Source organism: Benincasa hispida, chromosome 1, assembly GCF_009727055.1.
Source record: "Benincasa hispida cultivar B227 chromosome 1, ASM972705v1, whole genome shotgun sequence".
NCBI lineage: Eukaryota > Viridiplantae > Streptophyta > Magnoliopsida > Cucurbitales > Cucurbitaceae > Benincasa > Benincasa hispida.
In genome coordinates this window covers 11396562-11405574 of record NC_052349.1, presented here as the reverse complement: position 1 = coordinate 11405574, position 9013 = coordinate 11396562, and positions in this window count along the sequence as shown.

The following is a 9013-nucleotide window of genomic DNA, read 5'->3' as shown; positions in this document are numbered from 1 at the left end:
TCAATGGTGGGGCTTAGTGGTCGGATGACTAAAGGTAAAGGATCTTCCAAGGACTCATTGGGTGGCTGATTCAATGCACTGCCTTGGATAATTTCCTTGCCTTTGTCATTGCATCGTCGTCTTTTGGGTTTGGCCAATTGCAGCGCATTAAGATCGATGAGGGGCTGCTTTGGTGGAGGCTCAGGGCAATGCGGAAAATCCTTGAGAAGAACTCTCAGGATTTTTGTGCTAATGAGGCTATGGACTTCTGTTATTGACTCATCTTCAATGCCAGCGCCCACAAATAGGCATAGGCTGAAGATAGTCCACAAAAAGAAGTATTGGCCCCTGATGTGGCCGACATAGCCTTTAATTTGTCTCGTAAGTCTGCGCACATCGATCGGAATGTCGTACGCAATGCAATATGCATCCATGACTCGATCCCTTGAAATTGTCTTGTCATGAGTGGTTGGGATGAGCCATCTCTTCACCAAATAGACCCATAGGCATGCTTCTGGCAGCAGACAGTTGGATACGAGGGTCCTAATGTCAGTCAAGGACACGTCCAATTGGTGCCTGGTTGCGCCAATATTCTTAATGTGTCCTCCATGTGTTCTTCAGTAGGATCGTCAATCAGTTTGTTGTCGGGTGCTTTCCGGAAATTCTTTAATTGATAGAGCTTATTGATGTCCTTGGCGCTAAATGGCACTACCCTCCCGTCTACGACCACCACATCTTTGGTGTTGTGGAGCCGGCCGTGATAAAAAGCTCGCACTATTGTAGGGATGACTATGGATGGGCATTGACAGAAAGTTTCCCATCCGAGCTCCACTATTATGTTGATGATGAGATCTGGTAGTGGGGTCGGTGCATGGAAGAAACCCATTTCCGTTAGTAAATCATCATTTTCCTTTCGGACTTTTGGGCGCCTCCTGGCCGACGAAGACTCGATGCCTTCCACCTTTTCTTTTCCTTTTTCTTGAACGGATGTAAGGCAAGTCTTTTGTCGTTGAATGCATTCCCGTTCCTTATCCTGCTTATGTTTTTCCCTTTCCCATTCTTCTCTCTCTTTTCTCTTTAGCTCAATGCTACACTGCACTTTGGCTCTACGGTACAACTCCTTTTTCTCCTTCTTCTTCCTCCCAACTTCCTTCTCTTCTTGCATTTCTTTTTCGAATTGCTCGGAGGCGAGCGCAATGCGCTGCTCATCTTCGAGTCTTTTCTTCTCTTCCTCTTCTGCCCTTGCGTTGACACAGCGAAACTCCTCGTCATGAAGCCATCTAGCCAAATCAGCTGAGGCGATGATATGGCTCCTCTATGCCATCTTTTCTTCCTTCTCCTTCAATTCCCTCTTTCGTTCTTCTCTCTTCTTCTCAATGCATTCAATTATTTCTAGGTTTACTACGAACCCTTCCAGCACATTCCCCTTGTGACACCGCATATGTGGGGTGATGTCAGGATCCTCTTTGTCATTCAAACCTTGGAGTTGAGCCTCCATCGCAAATAATCTTGGATGTGGCAATGAAGTTTATTACTGCGATGATGGTTCAAGTTACGCTGACATCCCCCTTTATACCCTTGTGGTGGTGGATTCTCCTTCAATGTCCGGGCTTTCTGCCCTCTGTCTCCGTTCTTCTTCTTTTCTCAGGCGCCTCTCTTCACGCCTGTGTTACCTTCTCTCGACTCTCCTCTTCTCCTTCCTTTCTTTTTCTTTTCGGGCCACTTCATCTTTTTTCTCCCGTTGATCTTCGATTTCCTTCTCTACCTCCTTTGCGAGCTGCTCCGCCCGCCTCCGCGCCTCCACATCCTCCATAACTTCTTCTATACAGAACTTCTTTTTCGTCTCTTTTTCCGTATGTTTCTCTTTTTCTTTGCTGAGTGTTGATTTTGCTATTTATAGACTTTAGCACCTCTTGCGTCAGTGGTCCCACTATGAAAAGTTAATTTTTCTTGCCAAGACTTGGTGGGAATGTTCGCTCTGCTCCACATTCAATATGTCAAGTCGTACATCAGAAAAGCGGTACAATTTCAGAAATCCCCGAGAATGCGTTGATCTTTTTGTCCACGAGCAATCGTCGCATGTGGTGATACCTGTTACCTGCAAAACAAAGGTTTGGACATCCTTTTTGCCATCGTAATGCGTTCAGCGGGTGTATTTCTGATACTTTTACAATCTTTGCGTTTCTAAGCCAATTTTACTATGTTTGACACAACTTTTCCTTCCTATTGCTGCATATTCTAAGTAAGATGATATAAATAACTTGTATTTCTACCATTTATCAGACTACTTCCCCCATTCACCTTGTTATTGACCCATGCAAGTACTTTTCGAATGGAACAATCGTGGTAAAAGCGACACGAATCCAAACATGGATCTCATGGCATGAACTCTTAGGGACATGAGAGCTAAAAATGATATATCATATATATTGTTAATCTCCTACTGGAGTGTTCTAAATGTTTGGGTATTCTTTTACTTAGGTATATTCCGACTAATTTAAACAATCTAAATCTATGTGATAAATCCAAGTATAACGTTTATATTTGGATTTTAATCTACGATGTCTAGGTGTTAAACCAATTTTAAACCTTATACCGCTCAAGCAAGCTCATAAAATCAGTGAACAACGCTCAACATTTCGATCCTAATCCCCAGGTAGGAGGTTACGTAAACCATCAACTTAAATACCTCCAGCCTTAGACAAGTTTATGAATCGATTGAGTTTGTAACTGAATTTTATAAGATAACAACTTATTTTAACTATTAAAATAAGTTGTTAACCTGAGTGAGCATGCTATTTATCTTTATTATAGATTTTAATGTCTAATCCAATTTTATAACAACTTATAAAACAAGAGACATGCTTTCAAACCATAACATACATCAAAGGAATTCAAAATTAATATAACACTTATATTAATTTTAAGAACCCCTAAGCATGCATACTATATATTTAACAAACTTATAACATAATATTATGCATGCTACATGCTTTCCAATGGTGGAATTTTAAATTTAAATGGCATACTATATGCATAAACATGTATAATTCAAATATAATATACATCACATGCATAAAATAATTAAAATAATTAAACAACATCAATATGGTTCAACTTTGGCATCCTAAGCAAGAAAAACAACCAAAAAAAAAAAAACTAAAGAAAACTAAAAATAGCTTCAAAAGTGAACTAGACTGCTCGACCCAATCCGAACCTACCCGAATCGCTCAAACCGAAACTCCAAACCTTCAAAAGATGCTAAATCGGTCCAAGGATGGCTGAACCAGACCAGAGTGGTTGAAAACCAATTGAACCGGACCTCTCGCGCGAATCAACTCCAACGTGCACGTTGCTTGGCTGAGATGAGCAACGTTGGAACACTCATCCCAACGTTGCGACTCCATTGCAACGCTCTAAAGGCAGTGTTGCAATGTTGTCTAGATAGAAGCTGTTCTTCAATTTTCTGCTACGGAGCTTGCCTGCTTCAATCTTCAATTACAGCCTAATTTAGACTCTATTGACTCTAGTAAAATTATAGACTCTAGAGTACACATATAAGCTCATCAAACAAGAGCCAATTACAAATTAAACTTCATAATTAAAGAGAAATCTATTGCCAAAATTGAATTTCCACTATATCAATCAACCAAACATGCAATTATAGAATTTCACCTATTGAACTCAAATTAACGTTAATTGAGTGCTTAAATCATGCTCTTACACCAATTGATAGATAAAACTAACATGCAACGAAAGAAATCAGAATCAATAAGCACTACAATTACACTTAATTTGAGTTCATAATGCATGCTAAAAATATTTTTTAGAAAAGAGGGTTTCATGCTAGAATACCTTTGATGAACAGCTGAAATTCTTCTTCTCATCTATGAATTTGATCTCCAAAATACTAATGGACCACCACAAGGATTTTCTCTATTATCCTCGACTTGGATTGTATGGTGGAAATACTGAATTGAGGTGAATTTTGATGAATTCAAGGGAGGGTTTTTGGTGGAGAATTTTTTTTTTAGATTTTTCAAAATTATGTATTGCCTCTCTTCAAATCTGAAGAATTGAGCATTTTATATGTTCAATACATGACTAAGCATTAATGCAATTTGACACTTCAAATTTTATTAATGTCTTAGCTTAGGTGTTCAATTTAGTGGATTAATCCAACTCCATTATTTTTATTAAAATCAATTTAGTGTTCAATTTAGTGGATTAATCCAACTCCATTATTTTTATTAAAATCAATTTTTCAAACAAAAACATAAATTAAATTTGATTTTCATAAAATAAATTTTAATTCAATTCAATTCTGAATTACAATTTTTGACAAAAAAAAAAGATTTATTTAAATAATTAATTAAACAACTTTAATTAGTTAATTTAAATAATAATAATTTAATATTAAATTAATTAAACACTTAATTAATATATGAATCTTATTTATGTAATTCAATATTTAAATATACTAATTTCTCCAATTTTTCCTTTAATTTCGACAAAAATTAAATGATTCAACTGTATCAGATTCAATTAATAGAAAACTCTAATTGAATTTGAACACTTCAAATTTGAAACCCTAATTTTGAATCTCAAATTCACTCAATCCACTAATCCAAGATATTTTTAAGAGCTAGTAAAGGGACCTTATGGACCTACAGATCATGAGCTCCAATGATTAGAGATTAATTGATTAAACTCTTTAGACCGAATTAATCAATATTCGTTAACTATCGAGATATACCACTGTAGCTCAACAGTTGCACTCTCCTCACTGTAGATATATTTCTATCCATTTTAACCATCATTAGTAAGTTGATCCTTCACAGGTCGTTCATATTTACAGTCAGGTCAAATTTACCGTTTTACCCCTTTAAATACATTTTGCTCCTTAAGCTCCCAGTGATCCTCTATTGAACAATTGGTTTATAGTCCAACTTATAAACCATGACCCTCTCAATCATGAGAGGGTGGGATCCCATTGTTCAAAACCAAGAATCAACGCTTAAGAGAACATTCTATCTGCTAACCCTAAATCGGGTAGGAGCGAATTCCATCTTGCAGAACTATGTCCTCACTATCCAATCTTATCCCCAAAATGGGAGGCTTCTTGAGCAGTATTGTTCAACTACTCTCACCTATGCAAATCAAAAGATAACCCCCAATAAACAGGAGTTCATAGTTAGTTCAGGATTAAGATTGAGTTACTCTAGGTCATTAAATTTTGAAATAGTCAGTTTTAATAGTAAACAGTCGTTATAAAGAAAACTGACTATTTCGAGGTCTAGTATTATGCAAACTCATTGCATAGGATGCCTCCACTCACATGTATCTACATGAATGATTTTGGGATCACATCATTTGTAACAATATACAAAATGGGCCGCATTCAATAGTGTCACCAGGATGAGATACCCAATCTCATCCATATACTTATAGAGCATTTTTTGTTATATACTAAAACTTGATCCTCTTTTATGTTGCCACATAAAGTTAAAATATTCATATTATAGCCATGGATTCGTTTATCAGATTTTTACAGAATGCAATATCAATAACAATTTATTGAAAAAATACTCAATAATACTTTTATTGATAAATAGAATATGTTAACAATATTTACGAACGGCGAGTTTTAGGACATTCCCAACAATCTTCCACTTGGACTATACTCCAGTGAGATAAACATACAAATATATTGTTTTACAATGTTGAGAAAAATAGAGAAAAAATACAATAAACTAGGGCATCAATATACCCTTGACAGATGGTCCATTTCAATGTGGCATAAATGAGTAAGGCTGTCATCAATGAGTCCAATCAGGTAAGCTTTATTCTGGAAACTCATCTGAAGAGTTTCCTACAGTTTTGTAGCAATGCTGTAATAAATGAAATCTTATATAACCTTCCCACCCTTCTCAACAAGCTACAGACTTATGAGTCCTTGATGAAACTCAAATGACAACATAGGGAAGCAAATATTGCCAATTTCTCAAAAACTTTCCACAGGGGTTCTACCTCTGAGACTAAGTTTGCACCTTCTTGCTTAGGCTCAAAGAAATGGAAGAAGAAGAAAGGTGCTATGGGAAGAATAAAGCCCTCCACATGTTGTTGCCCAAAAAGGGAAAAACGGTCAAAATTACAAAAAGAACCTATTTTCATTACGACGAGGATAGGTACTAGAAAAGAAATTGCCCAAAGTATTTGGCCGAGAAGAATAAGGCAAAAGAAGGTAAATATGATTTACTTGTTCTAGAAATTTGTTTAATGAAAAATGACGATTTCACCTGGATACTTTATTCAAGAGCTACTAACCACATTTGTTCTTTGTTATAGAAAATTAGTTCCTAGAAGAAATTGGAGGTTGGAGACATGACTTTGCGGGTTGGAACAGGGCAGGTTGTTTCGACAGTTGCAATAGGGAGCTTGAAGTTGTTCTTTAATTCAAAATTTTTATTGTTAGAAAATATTTTTTTTGTTCCCCATTATAAGTAGAATTTAATTTCAATTTCATGTTTATTAGAACACAATTATAATATACATTTCGTTTGTAATAAAGTGTTTATCTCAAAAGAGGGTATGAATATATGTTCAACAATAAACGAAAAAATTTATATGTGCTAAGATCGTCAACATCTAAAATGCTCCATAATGTTGAAGTGTTCAACACTGCAACCACCAAACAAAAGATTTAAAGTTTCTCCAAAGAAAAAGGCCTGTCTTCGAAATCTAAGACTAGATCACATAAATCTCAATCGGATTGTGAGGTTAGTCAAGAATGGAATTTAAAAAGGGTTAGAAGAAATTTCTTTGCCTATATGTGAATCTTTTCTAAAAGGTAAAATGACATAATGACCTTTCACTAGAAAAGGTCACAGAGCCAAAGAACCCTTGGAACTTATAAATTTAGACCTTTGTGGTCCGATGAATGTTAAGAAAAGACACTTTTAGGGATGATTATTCAAGATATGGGTATGTTTACCTAATGTAACACAAGTTTGATACATTTGAAAAGCTCAAGGAGTACAAAGCTGAAGTTGAGAATTTATTAGGTAAAAAGATTAAAACTCTTCAACTAGATCAAGGTGGAGAGTACATGGATATGGGATTCCAAAATTATTTGATAAAACATGGAATCATGTCTCAACTCTCAGCACTTCGTACACCTCAACAAAATGGTGTATCAGAAAGGAGAAAGAGAACCTTGTTAGACATGGTTTGATCGATAATGAGTTATGCTTCTCTACCTAACTCGTTCTGAGGTTATGCGGTGGAAACTGCAACCTATCTCTTGAACCAAGTTCCATCAAAAAGAATTTCTGGAACATCTTTTAAGCTATGGAGGGGTCGTAAAAGTAGTTTACAACATCTCAGAATTTAGGGATGTCTAGCTCATGTGTTAGTGACTAACCCAAAGAAACTCGAACCACAAAGTTGTGCCTCTTTGTAAGCTACTTAAAAGAAATGAGAGGTGGTTGTTTTCATTATCCAAAAGAGAATAAAGTATTTGTATCAATAAATGCTACTTTCTTAGAGGAAGACCACATTAGAGAGCATAAAGCAAGAAGTAAAACTGTATTAAATGAGCTTTCCAATGAAATTACTAAATCCTCACCGAGGGTTGTTAAAGAACCAAGTACTTCAACAAGAGTTATTGATGTTGCTTCATCAAGTCACCCACATCCTTCTCAAGAGTTGAAGGCGCCTTGACGTAATAAGAATTATAACCCAACCTGTTCCTTATTTGGGTTTAACAAAAACTCAAGTCGTCATACCAAATGATGGATTCAATGATCCATTAACCTACAAGCAAACAATGGTTGATGTGGACAAATATGAATCGTTAAAGCCATGAATTAGGAAATGGAGTCTATGTACTGCAATATTGTCCGGTCACTTATAGATTAATCAGCTGGGGTAAAATCTATAGGTTGAAAATGGATCTACAAGAGAAAGGGAGGTGTAGATGGTAAGGTGCAAATCTTTAAAGTTTGATTATACCTAAGTTAAGGGAGTGGGCTATGAAGAAAATTTCTCACCTATTGCCATGCTTAAATCTATTCGGATTCTCTTGTCCATCGCCAAATATTATGACTATAAAATATGGCAAATAGACGTCAAGACTATCTTTTTTAATGGTAATCTTGATGAGACTATTTACATGAATCAACCAGAAGGATTCATCGAGCAAGGTCAAGAGAAAGTTCGCAAGCTTAATTTTCCATTTATGGGTTAAAACAAGCGTCTCAATCTTAAAATATACAATTAAATACTGAGGTTAAATCTTATGGCTTTGATCATAATGTTGATGCACCTTGTGTTTACAAGAAGATCATCAACAATTTAGTAGCTTTCTTAGTGTTATATGTGGATGATATCCTACTCAATAGGAATGATGTAGGTTTACTGACTGATATTAAAAAATGGCTAGCTGCTCAATTCCAAATGAAAGATTTGGGTGAAGCATAGTTTGTTCTAGGAACTCAAATCATTAAGGATCATTAGAACAAAACACTAGCCTTGTCTCAAGCATTGTCCATCGACAAAATGCTTGTCAGGTATTTGATGCAGAAGGGTTTACTTCCTTTCAGGCATGGAATAATCTTGTCTAAGGAACAGTGTCTTGAGACACCTCAAGAGTTTGAAGATATAAGACAGATTCCTTATACATCTACAGTAGGTAGCTTCATGTATGCCATGTTGTGTACTAGGTCAGTTATTTTCTATGCAGTAATAGTCAATAGATATCAATCCAATCTAGGATTTGATCACTGGACGATGGTTAAGATTATTCTTAAGTATCTTAGGAGAACAAGAAAATATATGTTTGTGTATGGTGCTAAAGATTTGATCCTTACAGGATACACTGACTCTAATTTTTATACTGATAAGGATTCTAGAAAATCTACATCAGGATCAGTGTTTGTTCTTAACGGAGGTGTTATAGTATGGCGTAGTATTAAGAAAGGTTGTATTGCTGACTCTACCATGGAAGAAAAGTATATAGTTGCTTGTGAAACTG